This window comes from Parasteatoda tepidariorum, chromosome 8, assembly GCF_043381705.1.
Source record: "Parasteatoda tepidariorum isolate YZ-2023 chromosome 8, CAS_Ptep_4.0, whole genome shotgun sequence".
NCBI classification, from domain to species: Eukaryota; Metazoa; Arthropoda; class Arachnida; order Araneae; family Theridiidae; genus Parasteatoda; species Parasteatoda tepidariorum.
Window position 1 is genome coordinate 32,837,607 of NC_092211.1, and position 23,717 is coordinate 32,861,323.

The window sequence follows — 23,717 nt, forward strand, 5'->3', positions numbered from 1 at the left end:
TATATATAAATTCAGATGGAATCAATTTTTGAAAAAGTTATATTGTTAATTCATGCAAAAAAGCAATTATTTCATTCCGATGTTAAATAAGTATGAAATATGAGGTGTTTGAAACAATATAATTTTGCTATCTTATTGCAAAAATATATCAATTATATATAATTATATAAAAATATATATATTTTTTATCTGCAATCAAGAAAGAAATTTTATTTATTGCATATTAATTTAAAAAAGCATCAGCGAAATGGGGCAATAATTACACCCAACAATAATGGCGATATCGCTTCAAGGATCTAAAGTTTCTTTACATCATTTTTAAATAATAAGCATTAGCTTTATTCCGTTCATTTATAACCCTGCTCACCTCGGACCTTTTCAAATTCAAGTCTAGTTTCTTATTTAAAACCAGTTTAGTAACATGTTAGAATTGTTTCTTTATTTAATTGAGTTTGTTTCAAAATTAAGCTAAATTTCGTACGTTTTGACGAGATTATTAAACTAAGCGTCTGTGGTGTTATTTTTTTCTAAAAAATATAATGAAATAGCATGGAGCTGTTAATAATCATATTTTGAAAAGCGGCATTGACTATTAAATTAAACTTTCTTATTTTACAGCGGTAGAGATGCGCATGTTAAAAATGATATCTAGCTTATTTATTTGATCTAAATTCAAAGTAGTGTTTGAAACGTAATGCATTAAAAATCTCATAAAACTTACACGGTTTACTCTACAAAGGCAGATGGTGATTCTCTAACATATTATTATTTTTTACATTAAGTACAGATATTAAGATTAACATTAAGTACAGATCAATAGCATTTTTGACAAAGAAAGCATTCCAAATGTCACTCGCAAATTGAGCTGATTGTAGGATAATTTATTTTAGGTCATTTTTTGAAACATGCGGTTTTTAAAAGATTAAGTTTTTAGAAAAGATGCAAAAGAATCTTCTAATTTAGAACAAAATAGTGATAATAAGTGATTTTTAATTTTTAAAATTTCTTTTTAAAATTACGTAATTTAAGTAAAGAAATTATTTATTTGAAAGGATGAATATTTGTTTTGCATTCTATCAATAAAAAAAATTGTCAAGTAAATAATGTCCTGAATAATATTTACTGTAAATCCAAAATTTGTTCGTAATATATTAAAAAAACAGTTTTTAAGACAAATAAAAAGTCAGAAAACGATTGCAAAAATGTATTTGCAATCGTTTGCTAAAGAATTTTTACTTTTCTTTCTTTAAAATTTATGGACATTTTTTATTAATTCGGTGAAAAATATAGCAAATTCGGACCATTCATTTGGTAAAAACTTTATTTAAAAATTATTTTTAAGTTGTATGAAATTTGGAAGAATATTTATTATATCGTTTTATGACTGGAAACCGTATTTAAATTAAAGTAACCTTTTACATCCAACAGTGCTCTTTTACTGCCAACTATAAGAATTGGCATTATATTTGGCGCGACTGTTTCAAACAACATATAACTTAATACCTTGTTCAAAATGGAGAAAACAATTTTCACATATTATTTCCGAGTCTTAACATCTATCTGATTGCAAAATTTTAGTTGCATTGATGAGGAACTTTTAGGGTTGTTTACTACACGGAGAAAAAAAAGCTCTGGTAAAATTACCGTACAGTGTAAAACCAAAATATACTGTGTTTAAAACCATTTATTTGGTAAATTTCCCGTTTATTTAACGGTTTTCAGGAAATTCTTTGTAAAGATATGAAACTGAAAAGTAAATTTAACCGAATAAATCATTTTTATGCCATGCTCTAAGATATGATAATAAAATTACCAAGTTTAAGCACATTTACAGAAATTTATCACATATTTTAAAGTGTGGAGTAACTACCACTATAAATATTAAATACCGATTCCCTAGTATATTAGACATGTTAACTTGATTCTATCTTAAAATATGCTTATTACTAATTCTTTACTTTCAATTTCAGAAAACAAGGACCTCAAGGAAACACCACAAGGATCCACATCTCATGATGAAGGGGTAAAGGGCCGTTCCGGCCTCAGGCACCCCGACCAACCAACAGGACTAGGACTCTATCTTGAGGCACTTTTTGATAGATGAAGGTTGACATAGTCTAAGATTAAATCCCCACATGGTGAAATGATAGATGTTTCTATCATTATTCTTAATCGATAATGAATCGATTAAGCAAGATGATTATGAATTATTTTTTATATTTTGGATGGCAACAGTCTGGATAATAAAATAGAACAGCTATGGTGAATAAAATATTTGCTAACCTACTGAATGAGTCTTACTTGTATTTAGGTGATAAAATAACACATCAAAAGCCTTGTTTTATTGTTAATTTTACCAAAATCATTTCCAAAGCTTTTGTTGCTCACGGGCCAGAAATACGGTTAATTTTACCATATCCTGGTAGTTTCGACTGTAGTTTTTTCTCAGTGTAGTAAGTACACTGCAAAAAATTTCGAATCAAATCACGATATAAGTTACCTGTATGTAAAACCGTAAAATTTACCGTAAAATTATACCGTAATTTTAACAGTAATATTTATTTAATAAGAGCAATTCAGTGATTTTATAGTAATTATTACTGTGAAAATTAATGTTTATCTGATTTCCTGTTCCATAACATGTTCCGGTAAAAATGGATTTTAGTTAAAATCCATTTTACAACTGAAGAAACTGAGTGTGGGGGATTTCTTAGGGCATTTAACATTCACCTTAGGAGAGATATTTCCGTATCGGTGCCTAATCGCGCCAACATAAATTGCCAAGGCACCAGGTGAAACTACCCAATTTTTGTGCTTGGATTAAATTTAAGACAAATTTTTATTTGATTTGTCAATGGTTGGTTACGATTTGCATTACTGTGTGGTGATATTTATTTTAGTTTCTTGCGTGCCACTGTCCAGATGTTGTCAAACCTTAGGGATTATTTGCGTACAGGTAGCAAAACGAAATTTTTCCCGACCTCTATATTCTTGTAATTTTGAATCCAATTCAGCAGATAGGCAAACACATAAGTCAAGTACAGGAACAAAATTGTCCTCAAACCCAAGTTTTTCTTTTTCTTTTAAATTTTTTTCCTCGTATTTACAGCAGTTTTCATATATTTTTAAAAATTCTTGCAAATTTGCATATATTTATAATAAATACTTCTTCAATTCACTTTTTTATATCACATATCAGTCGTATATTTCATCAGGAATCTTTAAGATCTATTTTCTAATGATTCAATTTTTATTCTTACTAATTTTTAGTTATGTTTTACACATATCAAAACGATGTTGAGAAGTTAATGAAAGTTTCTGATTTAAACCATTAAAATTGCTTTAAAATTTTCAAAATTTACTTTTATTAGGTCTTAGAAGTAATTTTTTTGTAGTCAAACAATTATTCTTTTATCAGTAAAAATTATTTTCAAGAAACGATATTTAGGATTTCATCCGGAATTCTACTATAACACAATATTTTTCATAATATTCCAGCTAACATCATAAAATACTGGCATTTTTGTCGGTGCAATATTATTGGCCAATACATCATATGATATGGCTTTTCAATCAACAAAGAATATCTTGATTTTTTTTAAAATATTCATTTGTATAATATTATTGGAAATTATAAAGATATTTTTAAACTTGCGAATTATTTACCCTCATTCAACGATATTTTTCTGAAATATTTCTTATAATTTCTCACTATTATCCTTTCACACTATTATGTTTATCATCTTTCCGAATAATTAATCTGTGCTATTAAGTATTTGATTTTGAGTATTGTTCAAAAGCTAAAGGGTTAAAACTAAATGTGGTGTTTCTTTATGATAAAATAATATTACATTACTTTATTATGCAACATTTAGAGATAAACCTATTTAAACGGTATCTTACTGTTTCACACAAAAGGGAATAAGTTATATTTATTTTTATAATAAGAGATTTATGTAAAACTATTCCCAACTATTCACATGGTTTTGTCTAATTATATAGTTGTGCGTGGCGTGTTAGCATTGCAATTATTAGATTCTGGTTTACTATAATATTGTATATCAATTTTCGTTTTAGATTAGATTGGATACCTGCAAGCGACGTCACTCGTGCGTGTCTCTGATTGACTGAAACACGCGTGACGTCGCTTGCAAGCATCCAATTAACATGTAGTTAAAACAATTAAATATTTTTAGGAATAAATATTTCACCCTACCGCTAATTTTTTTTAGTGAAAAGCTTTTTAAAAAGTTTTATGTAATAACCAAAAATTAAAAAAAAAACAAACAAAAATTCTAAAAAAAAAGTTGTCGATGAAGATGTAATTGTAATCGAGCAAATTGATAAGAATAAAAAATTAAATTAACGAGAATTAAATCTGTGTAAGAAATTGGGATCTTTTAATTGAATAATATTTAATTGAGATGCAACAATCTGTTTATTTTAAGAAGTAAAAATGACGGCTTATAGCGATCATAAGTTTAAGTGAGCAAAGCTAGTAGGAAGTAGAGCCCCAAGTTATGAATATTTTTGCTAAGTTTCTTTTCAGACATATTTCTTAAGAAGTACACTGGAGTCCAAAAATTAAGAATAATTCAAAATATTGGTAATGTGTCGAATAATGCTCAACCTTTTGGACAACTGTGTAATATCGGTTCAAATTATCAATCCAGAAATTCAGATTAGTTCGTGCTGTTTATGAATCATAAATAAAAATTATAATTGTTTCTGTAAGTAAATAAAAAAATATGAAAAACCTTAGGAATTTTTTTAAAATTTTTTTTTGTGGCATATACTTAACTGTTTTTCTTTCATGTGTAAGATATTTTGTGTAAATATCTAGACTTCCTTTGTTTCTTATCTTCTTAACTACTTCCGCTTTTCTGATCTTACCCTGTCTAAAAGAAATGTTTAGGATAACACTTCAACGAAGAAAAAACCTCTCTGTGTTCAGTGTTTAGCATTTAAAAAATACAACTATTTACACTCTTTCCAGAACACGCTCTAATGATAGAACAAAAGATAAATATGCGGTTTTTACATAAAGAAGAATACCGTACGAAAAAATATTCTTTGTTCAACTAACATTCCGGACAATCCATTCTTTTCTTATCCTGAAACACGACGGGAGGTTTGAACTTGACGATTGGATTTGTTGTATGCCTTTCATGACCTTATACCCCTTATAGCTCACTATGTCCAACAAAGAAAAGCTTAGAAATCATTTGAGTCGGGGGTGTACTAGAACATTTTAGAAGGTTAATGGACCCATTTTCGCTCTCGAACTCTTTTTTATTTTGTTTATGGTGAGAGAAAGTGGGAAGATAAAGAAAGAAATAAGACCATTAAAGCACCGTACATTAACCCTTTTACGCGAAGGTGCAAGATAATCAAGGTAAACTTGCGCATCGAATGTTAGCACAACCGTTCTTTAAAGTATCGTTCAGTTATAAAAGAAACGCTTCCTACCTAATGTTCGAAATGGTTAAGTCACCCGTAGCAAAAGTAAATTTCTGAAAGCAAAGCATACGATGTCTGCTGTACTTGAAAGTCATTTTTAGACTAAGCTTTAGCAATAATAATTGTCAACTTAAAAATTGAAAATAAAATTATCATTTGAAGCAGAATTTTTATTAAAAATATTTTTTCTACTTTTTTTATTATTTTATTAATTTGGGTTAAAGTAAGTAAAAAATATTATAGTTAGCATTCAAATAATTTATGGTTATGAAACACCAGTTTTTTTTTCTGCGTTGGAGGTAAAATTTTCCAAACACGATTCACTTTCGAATTTTTTTTTTCTCAAATTTGAACTTATATTTACAGTTATTTAGATCTAAGAGAAACAGTTATTCATCGTTGAAATTTCATTAATTTGAAAAATCAATTACTGTTAAATTTTTGAATATGAATTAAAAAAATTCTAACAACTTTTTTTTTGGATTTTATGTTTTAGTACAAATATAATTCCGACAATCTAACAGATTTTCCTTCTAACTATTAGACTGTTTTGATTTTTAAAAAAAGTGTTGAAATATATTTTTGCTTGAAATTAGAGTGCCAGAAAAATATATAAAAGGGACACCGGTATAATCCAATGAAAAACATATATTATACGGAGAAAAAAATATATGGTTATTTTTATTCGATCGAATACTAATGCAATTATTTATAACTGCATATCCTTTACATTATTCTTCAATATTTGTTATTATCATTTGAAAAAAAAAACTTAGTGTTCAATTCGACTTTTCTTCCTATGTAAATATTTAAGTTGAAAATGTATTATAAAAGATGGAAAACTATAACATATTTTGAAAAAATTTCAAGAATACTGATGAATGTTATAAGACGATTTATAAAATTCCTAAGCAATATTGATAAATAATGCAGCAGACTTAATAAAAAGTATACGAAGAAAGAAAAGGAAAATAATATAAATTTCTTATTATGAAATTGAACAATATCTTTAAGGCATAAAAAAAAGAGAAATCATATCTCTCAGATATGTATTTTTAATGTCGTAATTCGTAATGTTTTCTTTCTTACAAAATATTATGACTTTAAATATATCGAAATTTCTGTTCTAACGTTTAAAAGGCACTAAGATATTTTTTATTCTGAATCTTATTTCTCGAAACACCAAAACTATGAATACCAGTATTATTTTAAAAAAAAAGTAAGAAAGTTCTTCAGAAGAATCTTTTGATGCTGATTCAAGCTTCGAATAAAATGTAATGTCGAAAAAATAAATAAATAAATAAAACAAACTTTATATCATACACACGAGGAAATTCTCAACTTATAAGTTGCCGATTTTAATTATTACAAAATTAAATGTTTGAGAGGAATTTTAATACTATTTTAAATTTTTAAAAATTACTATTTAAAATACTATTTAAAATATATGAAAATTACTGTTTTTATATAAAATTACAAGTATTATTTTAGTATATTGAAATTAAATGAAATTTTTTTTCCTTCAAAACAACAAAAAATGTAATTGTCTCGTTAAATTACTTATCATAAAATACTATTAGACAAATAGAATAATAAAACAAACTCTATGTCATGCACTTAAGGAAATTCTCAACTTATAAGTTGCCGCTTCTAATTATTACAGAATTTAATTTTTGAGAGGAATTTTAATATTATTTTTAAATTTTCAAATAAATTAGCGTTTTTATGTAGAATGACAAGTATTTTTTTTTAATATATAAAAATGTTTTTTTTTGTCTGTCTGAATGTTTGTTTTGTTGAAATACGTATCATACAATATTAAAAGAATAATAGAATGATAAAACAAACTCGATATCATGCATATAAGGGAATTCTTAGCTTATAAGTTACCGCTCTTAGTAGTTAGTACAATTTAATTTAAGAGGAATTTTAATATTATGTTTGAACTTTCAAATGAGTTATAATTTTTATTTAAAATGAAGAGCTTATTTTATATATTATAATTAAAAAATGTTTTTTTCCAAAGAATCTAACAATTTAAATGTCTTGTTGTAAAAACTACTTAAAATACCAAAGTAATTTATACCAGTGATAAATAATATAAGTAAAATAAATTCGCAGAATTTTTCATATTTTAAATGAGTGAAGGCTTAGCACTTATTTTTCTCTTGCATTAATTTTCCTTTTAAAAACGAGACTGCTTTATATGCAAAATAATGTAATAAAGCGTTCTTGGTTTAAATGAACTTTAATGTAATTATTGGTTTTATATATATTTATTATGTTCCATTATATATATTTATTATAATCCTTTAATATTTATTATATTTCATGTTATATTGCATTAAGATATGTGTAGAAAATTATTTAAGAAAAATAAGTTTACTATTAAATAAGATACATACATTTTAAGACTTTAAGTACTTTTGAAATTAGAATGAATTGTAATATTCGTAGTTTATTGTTATTTGGATTTAAAAACAATGTTTCCCAAACAACCCCATGGATTTAAAAACCATATTTTCTGTAATTTTGCCTCAAATATTACGAACTACATACTTTTTAACACATATGGATAAATAATAAATCTACTTGCATATTCAAAATAAAAACAATTTTTGCGTCAAATTTATTAACTACATACTTTTTAACTCATATGAATAAAGAACAAAGTCCCTTGCATATCCAACAAATCTTGCACCAAATATTATGAATGACTTACTTTTTAACGCATATAAATAAAGAAAAAAAAACTATTAGCATATCTGAAATAAAGACAAATCTTGCATCAACTATATGAACGACATGCTTTTTAGCACAAATGAATAAAGAACAAAGGCAGTGTCATGTTCAAAATAAAAGACAAATAATCTATCTAACATTAACTGCATGCTTTTGAAAACACATGAATAAAGAACAAAATCAATTGCATATTAAAAACAAAGGCAAATCTTACACCAAATATCATGAACGACATACTTTTTAACGCATATAATTAAAGAAAAAAAAAGCTATTAGCATATCTGAAATAAAGACAAATCTTACATCAACTATAATGAACGATATGCTTTTTAACACAAATGAATAAAGAACAAAGCCAGTGTCATGTTCAAAATAAAAGACAAATAATATATCTAACATTAACTGTATACTTTTGAAAACACATGAATAAAGAACAAAATCACTTGCATATTCAAAACAAAGGCAAATCTATTAAGGCGAGAACCCACAAATCTATTCTAGCATGATATGATCGACGTATTGGTTGATGAGGTCTGGAGATAGCATTGCCGATGCCCTTTCATGATATTTGGTTTTGATTGCTTTTTACTACGTTTCAAACGGCTGAGAAGTCAAAGAAAACAATAATCGAAAATGTTTTCCCTTCAAAATTTCTCACGTATTTAAAGTGATTTGTTGCTATTTTTAAGGAATCGTGTAGGTTACAGTTGTAGCTATTATTTATTCGGCGGCAAGAAACAAGGAAGAGGTATTGAAAAGTATGGGAATGTTTGAAAATTTCTTTCGGTAATGTAATTTATTCTAAGCCGATAATAGAAACAGTATGTTGATACAAAAAATAATCTTATTTTTGAATTTTATCTTCCTTTTTTTATCATAATGTAATTAATCTTTGCGATAATTCTTTAATTATAGATTTTACTAAATAGTTTTGATTTTGAGATAAGGGTTAAGAATAAGAAAGAGTAATGAAAAGGAGTACGGATGTTATACGAAATAAGTAAATTTAAAAACGTTGTATGTTTTATTTTAATTAATAATTTCTTATCAATTTAGTTAAATACGTTCTGTAATGTAATTTATTCTGAGCCGAAAACAGAAACAGTATGTTGATTCCTTAATATAATCTTATTTTCGAAATTTATCTTTCCTCTTTCGTCAAAAAGGTATTAATCTATGCAATAATTCTTTAATTTTTGATTCGACTTAATAATTCTGAATTTGAGATCAGGGTTAAGAGTAAGAAAAAGTAAAGAAAAGGAGTGCGGACTTTATACGAAATTAATAAATTTGAAACATTGTATGCTTCATTTTAATTAATAATTTCTTATCAATTTAAATAGTTATTTTTTCAACTAATAGTAATTATTTAATGATTTTGAAGTCCACTTCTAAATGTTTTAACTAATAATTTTAATTTTAAAGTTTTTTTCAAATACTTTTCTTCTTCTTATTTTTGTCAAATCGTAATTGATCAGCTATAATGACTTTATACCGTTATAGATTTCCCCATTTTAATAGATTATAATAGCTTAGTTTTTTTTAAAACCTGTTCTCAGAAATTAAGAAAAAATATAAAACTGTGAAGAAATNTTCGACTTAATAATTCTGATTTTGAGATCAGGGTTAAGAATAAAGAAAGAGTAATGAAAAGGAGTACGGATGTTATACGAAATAAGTAAATTTAAAAACGTTGTATGTTTTATTTTAATTAATAATTTCTTATCAATTTAATTAAATGCGTTCTGTAATGTAATTTATTCTAAACCGAAAACAGAAACAGTATGTTGATTCTTTAAAATAATCTTATTTTTGAAATTTATATTTCTTTTTCCGTCAAAACTAATCTAAGTAATATTTCTTTAATTATAGATTTTACTTAGAAAATTTGACTTTGATATCAGGTTTAAGAATAAGAAAAAGTAAAGAAAAGAAGTACGGATGTTATACAAAATTAATAAATTTAAAAACGTTGTATGTTTCATTTTAATTAATAATTTCTTATCAATTTAATTAAATGTGTTCTGTAATGTAATTTATTCTGAGCCGAAAACAGAAACAGTATGTTGATTCCTTAATATAATCTTATTTTCGAAATTTATCTTTCCTCTTTCGTCAAAAAAGTATTAATCTATGCAATAATTCTTTAATTATAGATTCGACTTAATAATTCTGATTTTGAGATCAGGGTTAAGAATAAGAAAAAGTAAAGAAAAGGAGTGCGGACTTTATACGAAATTAATAAATTTAAAACGTTGTATGTTTCATTTTAATTAATAATTTCTTATAAATTTAAATAGTTATTTTTTCAACTAATAGTAATTATTTAATGATTTTAAAGTCCACTGCTAAATGTTTTAACTAATAATTTCAATTTTAAAGTTTTTTACAAATACTTTTCTTCTTCTTGTTTTCGTCAAATCGTAATTGATCAGCTATAATGACTTTATACCGTTATAGATTTCCCCATTTTTATAGATTATAATGGCTTAGTTTTTTTTAAAACCTGTTCTCAGAAATTAAGAAAAAATATAAAACTACTGTGAAGAGATCTCAAAATTTACGAAAGTGTTAATGTCATACATCGTTATATTTTATTTTAAGATATTTTTAATGTAGTTATTGGTCCTACTAATAGATATTAGTTAACTGCTTAATCTGAAATAAGAAATGCTAAAATAAGAATTAGTTTTTGATCTTACAGAGTCTAGCGTTTGATCTTTAAAATTTCTCTTCCTCTATTTCGCTAAATTGTAATTAATGACTTATTGCGAAGCCTTTTTTGATTTAGATTTTACTGTTTCGATAATTAGTAATACTTTTGAATTTTTATTAAATTTCAAGTATAAGAAAAATTAAAAAGCAAGAGCGCAAGGAGTTGAACGATAATCAAAATAAAAATGCTGTACTCCGCTACATTTCCTTTTAAAAAATAATTTTTATTAAATTAGTTATTAATTTATTAATTCAACTAATTGTCATTATTTGAATGATTATTCGTTTTAAGATAGGATTATTTCTTTGAAAAAAAGGAAAAAGATATTTTTTTGATGACCATGCATTATTTAACATAGCATTATTTAACATAGCATATGCATTATTCTGATGACTATACATTATTTAACATAGTTCAAAAATATTATGCTAAAGGATTAAAAATTGGCTTTTGAATAAAAATTTTCTAAATCAAATTACTCTCTTAATCCATCAACCATTAAAGCAGCATATGCAGCATTTAAGCAATTCATATGGTAACGGTTCACCGGAAATTTTGGTTTTAAAAATTATAGTTCTTATTAGCACACATATAGTAAAAATACCAAACTAAAAAGTAAAATTTAACTGAATAAATAGTTTTTATTCCATCTTCTATGGTATTATGAAATATCTCTAAATTTTAAATCATTTTCCAAATTTTGAAGCATATTATAAGACAATATTTTATTGTTAATTTTATCAAAATTATTGCCAAAGCTCTACGCAACGACTACCGTGATTTATAATGCTTCCATAGAGCCAGAAACACGGTAAACGTTATAATATTCAGGTAATTTTGACCGTATTTTATTTCTTTATTTCTCTGTTTATAAATCTGAGATATAAATTAAAAAAAAAAGTTTTTAAAATCAATACTTTCAACTGAAACAAATAGATACGCCTTCGGGTTTGAAATATTTCGATCGACACTTCAACCTATAAATTGAGATAATCATGTGAACTCGATAAATGATGTTTTTGAAACTTTCAAAGCAAGCTATAATTTTAGTAATTTTTTTAAGATCCGAGTCCGAAGCGTTTTACATTCTTTCAACATTGTTTCCCTCTAACTACACTGGTATTTTAAAGAAAATGCAACTACATAAATAAGTGCTTTAAAAGCTTTTTTAGCATTTACCGAAATAATTACAAGCGATCAGTCTTGGTCGTCCCTTACACTGACGAGTAATTGCAACAGATCAAATACTACAAAAGAGTTTCTTAAACGCTTATTTTTTTTTTGCAAAGAGATAAAAAGAAAAAGAATCTCGATAAATAGACACGTGTGGGAAGAGCAGGGCAAAGGCAAATGACATTACAAGAGTCAAGAAAATCCAGAAAGCTTAATTTGCGATACGATTAGTTAGTGTTTCCCAAGTGCCGAAAAAAGGGTCTCACAACATCCGGGAGTAAGCAGAAAGTAAAAAAAAGTAAGAATGTTTTATAGACTATTAGGTAACTTAAGTAATGGGAATTTGAATTTTTTTAAAAAAAATTTCAGCAAAATATCGAAGTAAAACGGAGAAGAAATTCCGTAAAACTAACCATACTCTATAGTAAAGACATTTCTGTTAAAAAAAAACACCATAATTTTGGCTAATAAAACTGAAATAATATACGACATTTAGTATTGTAACATAACCTTACAAACAATCTGTTGTATTTAAGCATCTGTTAAATAAAATTACTAAAGAATATTAAATTTTTTTGGTTTTTTATCTCTGTTTATTATTTCACCCAAGGTCGCGTAATTTAAAAACTTTAGATTTGCTATCTAAGTATTAATAATACATTAGGTACATGTTGTTTCAATATTGATAATTCATTATTAATGATAATTCCATTGCATATTTCAGATTTACTAGTCGTTGTAGGGAAACGTTAATATGTTTTAAAGAAGGCTGCACAATCCTGGCATTCCCATCAAAAGGATTTATTTTCATTGGTTTCCATTGAATGTTTAAAACCATAATTCGATTGAAATGTTTCTAAGTTATCGGAGAGTGCAATCTCAAATTTTCTCTTTCGTATTTTTGGATTAAATGTAGTGAGTCTTAAGATGAATTTTATTTTATCTATATTTTCAATTGTTTATGTTTTTTTTTTGTTTCAGGTAGGTTACAGGGCACATTTGAATGTAAATTCCGGCATAGGGCACGCGGTGGAAAATGACGATATTTTACTTTCAGTTACTTTTTTTTGAATACTGCACACTCCTAGAAAAATTGGATGAATGTTAAATCATAAATCAACCATGTCACCATTCAAGTTAACCATGATATTGAGTAATTAAACTTAAGATGGTTTAACTTATTGCATGATTATATGTTTAAACTTGTTACAGCATTAAGGTATTGTTGTTTAACTAAGTGGAGGGAAAAAATATTGGTAAAATTATAGATCTATATAGTAATGACATTTTTAATAAAAAGAACCATAATTTTAAAAGAAATATACGTTTTTTAAAATATTCATTTAGTAATTTTTCTATTTATTGCTATTTACCGCAAATCCTGATTTTCAAAATTATAGTTCTTATTCCCACACAATTAGTAAAAAAATACAAGACTGTAAGGTAAATTTATCCAAATGAATGGTTTTTATGCTATTCTCTACGATATTATGAAAAAATTACCAAATTTTATCTCACCTCACAAATTTTGTCCCATATTATAAAACCATATTTTATTGTTAATTTTACTAAAATCTTTACCTCGGTGACAATTACTGAGCTTTTTGAGATTCCCATAGAGCTAGAAACACGGTATAAACTTTTCTGGTATAAACTTTTTAACAATATATTCTCTAAAGTCAGGATTTCATTATCTGACCAATAAAGAGAAAAAACTATAATTTAATCGAAGTTTTTCTTTTCAAAACTTTCTTAATATCATTTTATAATCGAAAATAAATAAATGAATAAATNATAAAAGAAAGAAAAATCAGTTTTTTGTTTTACGTAATAAGATGAAAAATGAATGCATCCAATATTAACGCATATATACTCAGAATGGCCTAGAAGAAAGAGTACCCACCATTGTCACAGACTATTATAAAATTAAAAAAAAAAATGGTTTTGTTATTTTCATATAGATTGTTTATTCCAAATAAATAAACAAATAAATAAATAAATATCTATTTATAAATGAATAATATTGGATAAAAAAATTTAATAAATAAATGAAACATCGACAAAAATATTAAATAAACAAATAATAAAAAATTAAGCAAAAGACTTTAAAATAAAACTGAATATTAATTAGAATAATTTAAAAAAAACTGTTAAAAATAAAGCTATATTCAATAACAAATTCTGAAGCGAACTAGTCTTCTACATTTACCATCTTCAATATCAAACAAGCATGACATTCACTCGTTATAGCCGGTTTATCTCTTTAACCTTAACATTTGTGATGAATATGACAGACGCGCAATGATTTATGGCGGTAAGACTGAAAAGCCATGGCAAAGTCGAAGAGCAAAGCGGTGCAATTATGGATAAAGCATGAAGCATAGAGTACCTTAAGGCACGAAGAGTGAAAAAAAGAAAAGAAGAATCTGCAACCGTAATCTCTGTCAGTAAGAGTAAAGAAAAAAATACAAAATAAGAGCGAATTTACTTATCGTTTGTCATAAGGTATAGCTGTATGGCTTTTAGAAGTTGTAGCTTCTGCTCGTTTTATCGCTGTGTAATTTTGTTAAGATTTGAGAATAGAAAAAAAGGAATTGAAAGGTCGTGCACCCCTTTATTTTCAACAAATGAGAAGGGGTTACAGGATTTGAACTCGTAAATTATTTTTGTCACTCTTAAATGTTAATGCTTTTGTTACTATAGTATGAAAGTTTTTTTTCCTTTTCATATTGAGGAATTCTCCTCCCCCCACGCTCTTAAGAATAAAACGTAGAATAAAAGCACGTAGAATAAAAGCACTTGCCAAAAGCAGTACAAAATATTGTAGAGATAATCTGCTATTTTTTGTGGTCATGAGATGCATAGTATATGTTATAAGTTGCAGTAATAAATGTGATATTATTTATCATTTTTAAATATTCCACATTGTTGTTAAAACTAATTATTACATTTAGGCATCATTAAAATAAAATTGTCTAGTATGTGAGGTAATTAAAAAAATCGTATTTTAAAAATTCGATTTCTTTGACCGATTTCACTCAAATCTTGTATTTTGTCATGAAAATTTATGTCCTTAAAAATAATGTACAAAATTTTATACCTTATCATTCAAACTTTTTACCACTAAAATTAAATAAAATAATAAGAAAATAATAAATATTTTCACTGTAATATAACTAATTATAAGCAAGTTCGCTACTTTTATGAATGAATCTTAAATCAAATGATGATCGTAAACAAAAAAACTGCTCAAAGAAAATAAATGGGGTCAAAACTATCAGAATGTGGTAAAATTTAGAGAGTTTCTGGCTCTATGAAAGCACCAAAAATCTCGGTAATTTCTTCCGATGCACTTAGGTAATGATTTTGGTAGAATTTACAAATTTTTCCCCCCTATGTCAGGGAATACAAACAATAACACTTGTTTTTTAATTTGTGGTAAAATTTGGTAAATGAACCATGATACGTAAGAGCATGGCAAAAAAAGTCCCCCCTTATTCAGTTAAATTTGTTTTTCATTTTCAGTTTTGAATTTTTTTACTGAATGTGTAATGTAGTAATAAGAACTATAATTTCGAAAACCAGAGTTTCGGTTTTCAGAAAATCCCTACCATAGATAGGAAAATTTACAATTAAATGGTTTAAATACCGTATATGTTGGATATTTTTAACCAGAATAAACCATGATATATTCTTTCGAAATAATTTTAGGATTGTTGATTATAAACATACTTTTATTTGCAACGAAATTTTTTGATAGTTTTTCTTCGCTGTATTTTTATTAAACGTGTATTATTACCAGTTTAATGATCATAATTTAAGTTAACTTTTCTAAAATTCTTCAAGTTTAGACAATGCATATACTAAAATACCCTTAGTTAAAAAATATATTTTGAAGTAAAAAATGTAGTGAAAGTCTCGAAATATCCCAAAAGGAATTTTCTAATATTTGAGTTGAAAACCTGTTTGATACTTCAAAAAATAAAACTAATTAACATTTTTGAAAATTCATTTATCTATTTTTTTAATGTGTAAAAACTTGCTTGGCCTTTTACAGATATCCTCAGTTAGATCCTTATCATCAAATGCTCCGACATTCTTTTAAATTAAAAAAAAGACTGAAGCAGACGATAATCTAAAATCTTCTGATTATTCGATTTACTATGTTATGAATAGACCTGGACATTGTATATTGAAATAAACTGCAAATGTTTGTAAGACAACCGCTAAGCCGCGAACACTCTAATAGAAGTACTTAACTTGCTAAATCTGGTTATTGGCAAATCGTGATGATTATAATTAAAAACAATGAATTCGGTTATTGTTGAGTGTTGGAACAACGTGACGTGCTTAAATAGGTTGTACTTAGGTTCAACATAAAAGCGCTTTACCCTCAGCCGCAATTTTCAGCTTCTAAAATTGAAAGCATTGTTAAATATGTTTTGGTTATCCAAATTAACAAAACGTGACAGTTAACAATGCGTGTTAAGTTGTTTCAGTGTAATTTTCTAATATCACTTAGAGGTAAGCTAATTCTGTATGCTTAACAATGAGACGCTTAAGAAACCCTTAATAGCATGCTCAAAATACACTTTGGTGTTCAGATAAGGATAATGATTAATGATACCTGGCATTATGTGCAGTGATAGTTTTTTTATAACAATGATGGGGGTTACTTTTTTTAGAAACTAATCTAACGTATTATTATTTATTTTGAAATGGTCGGATAGTTGTAAGCTTTAAGGTATTATTTTAAAGTTAAATAAATATCTATTCATTAAATACGTTGAAGTTGGCAGGGTTGGACAGGGGGAAAATTACCGTTCTTTATTTATTGTAACCTATTATTTACGTACCTAAACAATTCTCAAATCTATAATTTGTGCTCAAAGTCAATATTTTGTTCTCGAACCATAAATAATTGCTAACAAAAATTTACAAAAAATGTATACAATAAATAAAAGAAAGAAAAATCAGTTTTTTGTTTTACGTAATAAGATGAAAAATGAATGCATCCAATATTAACGCATATATACTCAGAATGGCCTAGAAGAAAGAGTACCCACCATTGTCACAGACTATTATAAAATTAAAAAAAAAAATGGTTTTGTTATTTTCATATAGATTGTTTATTCCGTTATTTTCGAATACAAGACTCTAAAGATATCCAAGTACCCCATATTTACATAAAGTTTTGCTTGTATGTTTCTGGTACTCAGCATTATAATCTATGTTTCTTTTTGATAAATTTAACAGTGCATAATTTAAAATATCCCACATTTATAGTTTCGATTTTAATTACGGAATTTTCGCATTTATTTCGTAAGAGATTGTTTGGCAAAATTAATACATTATTCATATTGATAACTAATAATAATAGTAAAAGGTATACTTGCTAATCACCTTTTTACTTAACCACAAAACCTATTCGGGCATTTATCGGAACAATTTGTTTATCTCTTTGGTCCTGCGTTCTAATAACATTAGGGAAGAATTTTTTTTTTTGTTTTCTGTTCCATGAGATTTTTTAACAGATTTTAAATGCTTGCGTACCGCTAATTTCAAATCTGCAATCGGTTTCTCTCTTCAAGCTACAATTTCTTTAATTGACATTTTTAAATCATTTTTTGTCGAAACATGATAGTTCAAAAGCGTTTTATTTGACAAAGGGTGGTATAAATCTTGCGCAAAACTTCTGGAGGTGATAGAGCACATCATCAGGAGCAAAATTGCATAGGAACTCATACCCGAAAATGTCGTCATGCGCTGTCAAGGGTGCTTTTCTACTCTAAAGCATGCGAAGAAACAGTAATAATAGGAAAGTGTTCCTAGCAGCGTATGACAATATTTACGGTAATGGATTTTTACGCAATTTTGTTCTTGATAATGTGCCCGACTTCCCCTAGACGTTTGTCGTATTATTTATGCATCCTCCCTTTTATATGTATAACGTTTTTAAACGTATACATTTTGACAAAAAATAGACTAAAAACGTTAAGACTAAAAAATTGCAACAAAAAATTTGCTCTCCAGTGTTGTTCATGGAGGCGAGTTTTTGGAAGTTTTAGATTAGATTTTTTTAAAAAATTGTAACCAGGAAAAAGTCACTGAGTACCAAATCTTTGCTTTGGCCTGGAAGAAAAGCCTTGGCATGTTGAGTGAGGATTTTCTCTTCGAGCAAAGCAATTTAAAGCTTCACAGTGCTTGCAAACACTTTGTGACAGGTCTGGAGCCATCGCTTTGAACAACCAATATTTTAGAAAACAGAAACTATTTTCTGATTCCGAACTTGAAAAGAAAGTTTATCTAGAACAAGGTTATCTTCTGACAGTGTTGTGAAAACAGCTGTCGAAGAACCGGCTCGTTAGACAAGGACGTGATTTAGATGGATTGAACTGATTGGTTCTGGATTGCGATAAATGCCTGGATAGAATTAGTGATTATGTAGACAAGTGATCAACAAGTATATCACCTCTTAATATTATTTTTCATTTGTTGTGCTCTATTAAAAATAATTTTTACTATCTTTGTAGCTTTTTGCTTGGATCCACCCTTGTTTAAAATTTAAATTGCAATTCTAGCAAAATTTAATATCTGTTAAGTTTTTATATATATAAATAGGAATAAAACTATTTTATCAATTAACATTCAATTTAGAGATATTTCAAAAACAGATGCACACCTTAACAAAAGATGTTTTCCTGAAAGACTTGCGAGGAATCGCGCAAAGGTAAAGTTAAAAAACTGCTTTCTCGAAACAGTGTAGACTCATTAACTTCTTCAACTTTTGTCATATTTACTTAATTTAACTTCATGTATGTAGAGTTTGTATGTAGAGTATGTATGTTCATTGAGTTACATGAAAAGCAATTGAAGTGATTTTTAAGAATTCGGCCAGATTCAGTTAAAACTGGACAGTTGAATGCAGGGCATATTGTTTCTTTGTGAGCATGCGCGGTTTTATTTTTGACCATCTTTCAATAAAAATTTTGAAATTTAGCGTATGTCTATTGTCAAAATCACCACATGCTCTTGATATCATCCTATGGACTCCTTTTTATGGGAGTATAAAGACCAAGTTTTATCAAACAATCCCAGAATTGCGATTCTGGAGCTTATTGAGACCATTGATGTGGCGATACATCAGCAGGTTTTGCAGAGTTTAGTTGTTCATCCGCTCCTCATCATAGACATTGATGATTATAATCTAATCCATATTTTAAAAATAACTTATATTTTTAAACTTTTAATAAAGTGTTTGAACTCTGCATCTTTTGAAAAATTTATTATTTATTTGACATAGTTCTATAATATCCCGGGAATTTATGCGCAATTTTAATGGTATGATTACGTTTTTGCTTGTGTTAATTATTTTTAATAGTTTAAATATTAAAATCGAAAGCTTTAGGTTTTTTTCTTGTGCACCAGTTCATTGGAATAAATTTAATGAAAAACTTAAATATAGAGAAAATTGTATCAATGATATATAGTACGTTAAAATCGGATAAACATCGAAAGTTTCATTGAATTCTTTGTTTTTAGATGTCTCCAAAGAGAAATTTTATATTATAATCCATAACTGTGTTTATATCCTTATAATTTATTTTGTTAATAATATTAAGCCTTGTTCAAATATATCTTAAGCCTATATCTTAAGCCTACTTCAAAACATATAAAACATACATGCACACGTTTCTTTTATTACGCTATCCGTCGATCTACTTAGAAAAAAAACTGATCTCATTTAAGAAAGCCACCGCGATGTTTCCCTTTAATCCTAAAATCGTTTCAACCGTTACCCATTTTTTTGCTATCATTTGCAGAAGTCTTAAAATAAGTAACTGTTACTGATGCAGTCACGATGTTTAAAAAAAAGTCTTTTTAGACCTTTCATTTGTTGAAGGGTTGTGCCATTCATGATGTTTTTTTATATTTTACTTACAGTATTAAAAATTTTGCGCTCTTCACGCATCAGTGCATACCCAATATGTAATTCGTTGTGCGCGTGGTCTTGGATTTGGATCTGTTTGCCAGTTATGTTTTTTTTTCAGGGAGTGAAAACAAATTGACACAATTTTTATATAAAAGTTACCGTGCTAGAATAAGTAGTATGAAGTGTAAATACGCTTTGTTTCTAAAAGTTATTAACATAAAATAAGTTACATAATGTATGGAAATATTAACTTTAAAATATTGACTTTAAAATATTTAGTTTAAAAAGAGAACATGGAATGGACGTCAACTATTTTGAAAATCTCAACTTTACTTCGAATCAACAATTTCATCTCCGGCTCAGAACTGACTCAACAAATGTCCCATGAGGACATGAATCAGAAAATCAAGATTTTGGTACACTGCTGGAAATTTCTCAGAAAAGAAATGGTTCAATAACAATCTATTTAATTGTCATTTTACCATATTTAAGTAAAGCAGTCAAATAACCATAAATAAGATGGTTTTGAAAATGTTAACTGTGTGAAAAACAGCTTTTTCCTAATTCGGTTAATCAACCAGAATTTTTTTGCACTAACTAGATCGAAAAGGACGAAAGGGCTAATCTGCCAATCTTATGACTGATAGAATGGGGATTCGACTTCCATCGTTTACATCACAGTATTTTCTACAATATTTTTAAGACATAATTAGTTCCCAATGACCTGTACTCCCCAGGTTCCGACCCTTAACTATTAGAACACGATACTCTCATTCCGGCATAGACAACAGCATCATAAAGCTGAAAAAATACCATAAATTTGAACAGAAATTTAGTATTTCCCATCTCTTATGACAGACATATAAACCAATTCAACTATGTTCCATGGTTCATTTGATTAAACATAACTTAACTACAACCTAGCTCCAATGTCCAGTTAAATTTCATTTTCATGGTTTTGAAGCCATGCTAGTTGCAAATGGTATTTTAACAGTAATCTTTACGGTTAATTGTATGGACAGACTGCCGTTATCTATTTTATCATAGTTTTAGAATGGAAATTCTAACAGTATATCTAACTTTACTTTCAATAGACCCTAATGAGTTCGGACATCTATATATATGCTCTCAGAAAATTTGGTTCAACGCTGAATCATAATACGGTGAAAATTTGTTTTATTCTTAATAATAAATGAAATTGAACCATGTTTGTAGGTTGGATTAAATGAGGTTAAGTGTAGCTGAAACAAAGAAATTAAATAATATTTGTCAATTTCGGATAAATCTGCAGAAAATTTGAACGATATTACAGTTCAACATAATTATAAATTTCTAACAGTGTAGGTCTTAGTAGGCATAATAGTGGCAGAAACATATATTCTGAATCCATTAAATCTATAAAGGCTAAACACAGGCTGATTAATCACTGTAAAATATTAGTTGGCTTAAGCACTTCGGGACCTATTTAGGCAAAATATTAGCTGATATCGGATTCCATAGCGTTTATCCAGCCATTATTTCGAGCATTGGTCCTATGTTGGTCTGAGTTATTATATTGCTATTAGGGCAATTTTAAGTCTATGCTATGATTCATTTTATTTTGCAAAATGGGAAGTTTGGTATACCTTTAAAGGCAAGTATAGTAAATTTAATTTAACTAAATTTTTCTAATTTTTATATAGGATGATATTTAAGGGGGCATAAAAAGAGAAAAAATAAATTGATTTAAATCAGATAATTAATGTATATTTGGATAAAACAACATGCAACCAAACATTTAGACAAACCTTTAAACTTATATAACCTACTTTGAAATTTTAAATAACGCTCGATTTTTTACAGAAAGTTTAAAAAATCTTCAAAAAAAAACTTTTTTTTTCTATCTAGGATAGGAAAAATATTTTCTATAAATTATATTTCTCTTTGAAATTCTCTCATATAATGGAATGATATTTGAAGGTTAATAAACAAGGTAAAATGTAGTTTCATGGGCTTTGAAACGACCAGTGTGCTTGCGAAGTTTTAAAATATTTGCAATCCAAATTTGAGTTGAATTGATTAAATATTGTATATTTTGATCAAAACATCTTAACAGGCATTCAGACTAACCATCACAATATGACATTTATTTCGGAATTTTTAAACTAAATGTTCAAAAAATAATTATTAAAATTGACTTGTCTATGCTCATGGAAATGATCGGAAAATCTACATAGAACACATAAAAATGATGATTGAATGATGCAACAGATACGAATCGAACTTAGTAAAAAGTCCCTTTTATCCCTCTGCCTCCTATTTGAAAGAATTCTTTGGCTGTTAATACCACGTTGTTACGATTTCTGTCTTGTTAGAGTTAATAGCTCTCCTGTTAAAAAAGAGCGCACATTCACTAATTCTTTTCTTAGCGAACACGGAAGCATCTGTAGCTGGTAATAGAAATGTAATGTAAAGAAGTCACTGCGATTTCCGGTTAAAAACCAAGAGGTCATTTCAATGTCCGTGGTCAGCGCAACGCCTGTTACGCATGAGGGGTCGGTTTGCGAGAAAAGCAGTTGGATGGGTGCAAGTGCATAACGGGCAACTGTCGTTTTTTTTTCTCTCTTTCTCCCGTTGTAGTTATTCATTCAATGCTAAGATCTAATAAGAAAAGATTCTTTTTTTTTCTGTTGATCTTGCTTCAATAAATCTTATGTGTGAGCTGATACGAGAACGGTTTGGTATATACTTATCTCTGTAACCCTGATAAATTCTTGTTTGTTTTTAGAAGCTAGAATACACCTAGCTTATGTCAATCAGTAAGCCTTTATTTTATATTAATCCTTTATCTTATGTTAAAACCTTTTATTTTATTTTATTTTATAACGGACGCTGAACAGCAGAGCCATTTTCGGGTTCACAGTTGTTCATGTTCAACTGTAACCTTATGAGACAAGGGAGCACCTGGATCAAGCATTGGAGAAAACTAGCCTTTTTGGAGGGCCATTTGTAAGAACTAACCCGCGTTTCCGTTGCACGGAGGGAAAAAAAAAAGAAAATTACTCATGGTTAGCCCGAGGTCAAATACTGTGGTCGGGGAGAACTGGGAGCAGAATTCGAATTGACCAGTCATCGCAGAGATTCGAGTCTGGCTCACCTTTCTGTGAGACTAGCGCTTTATATGAGTCACTGCGGTTCATATATAGACCTATGTAGTTTGTATAGGTGATTTAGCATATCGGTAACATAGCATACCGGTGGTGGTGTTTAGCATACCGGTGGTGTGATAAAGTACATCATAATGATCGAGACTCCCATGACCGGAAATGTCACCGTACATCACAAAAGCCATTTCTTTTTAATGATGTTCGTGTGCCTTTTAACTAGTATTTTCATACATCTATACTGTCTTAATTTCATGTTGATTGATAGTAAATGTCAAGAATTGTAACCAAAATAGACCAGATTTAGATCTTTTATCAAAGATTATAATTTTGAAATTTAGCAAAATTCATCAGCTTTGTTGCTGGAACAAACTAAATGCAAATGTCAACAACAATTATAAGGAAACATAAAATTAATATCAAGATAATTTAGATAAATGAAAGTACCAGTTCAAATGCGAATGGATAGAAGTCTTAAGTTAGAAAAAGCCCCTAGCGGAGCTTTCCTAATTTAGATTTTAAATATATATATATATATATATATTCAGGG

General features: G+C 27.7%; 1 protein-coding gene and 1 long non-coding RNA gene across 5 annotated transcripts in view; one reads left to right on the forward strand and one right to left on the reverse strand.

Annotated features, from left to right (window-relative positions):
* LOC139426315 (uncharacterized) overlaps positions 1-2,286 on the forward strand; it is a 97,759-nt gene extending 95,473 nt beyond the window's left edge. For all 4 annotated transcript variants that reach the window (XR_011637555.1, XR_011637553.1, XR_011637554.1 and 1 more), the window contains exon 3: positions 1,971-2,286. This is a non-coding gene — a long non-coding RNA (uncharacterized lncRNA). The remainder of the gene's footprint in view (positions 1-1,970) is intronic.
* LOC107441514 (uncharacterized) overlaps positions 1-23,717 on the reverse strand; it is a 158,739-nt gene that overhangs the window by 92,754 nt on the left and 42,268 nt on the right. The window lies entirely within an intron of this gene.